Below are 621 nucleotides of genomic sequence, written 5' to 3'. Positions count from 1 at the left end.
TAATGATGGAAGGAAAATGTAATCAGTTGCATTATGTAAATCTTTGTCCATTCTTGGCTGGAACACACAGACTTCTGAACAAAACCCACATTTAACAGAAACATGAATGCAGTATGAACACGAATGAAAGGTCACTCATAGGTTTGACTGTAAAACTTAACTGGAGATTAAGTCAATTCAAAGGTGAATATGGCAAACACTGTTAAAGTCTTCAAAAAAGAAACAACTTGAATCAATAGTCGCGGGGTTGGGAGGGTACTGTACATTTTGTTCTTCACTAACTTCACTGGTGCTTCATTTCCAGATGAACAATAATCACTTTGCAGGCTGACTGAAAACATATAGCCATTCAACTGAGATGCACCTTGGTTGCCTCTGTCTTCTACATAGGTTTTGTGTGAAAAAAGTGCAATGTCTTAAAACGTTCAGATGGGAAGGCCATTTGGAGATGGCACATTCTTCTACAGATTATTCCATAAGAACTGAAAAATATATAACTGAACCCCCCCCACAAATTAAACAATTTTTGAGGTAAAATAAATAAATAAATAAGAGGTCCACTGGATTATTTTATACGTTTTACATAACTTTTGAAACAGGGAGGTTTCTCCTACTGTGAAT

The sequence above is a fragment of the Salvelinus sp. IW2-2015 genome, unplaced genomic scaffold (genome assembly GCF_002910315.2).
Source record: "Salvelinus sp. IW2-2015 unplaced genomic scaffold, ASM291031v2 Un_scaffold1658, whole genome shotgun sequence".
In the NCBI taxonomy this organism is placed as follows: Eukaryota; Metazoa; Chordata; class Actinopteri; order Salmoniformes; family Salmonidae; genus Salvelinus; species Salvelinus sp. IW2-2015.
The sequence above is the reverse complement of the archived record's forward strand: the minus strand, read 5'-3'. Positions refer to the sequence as shown.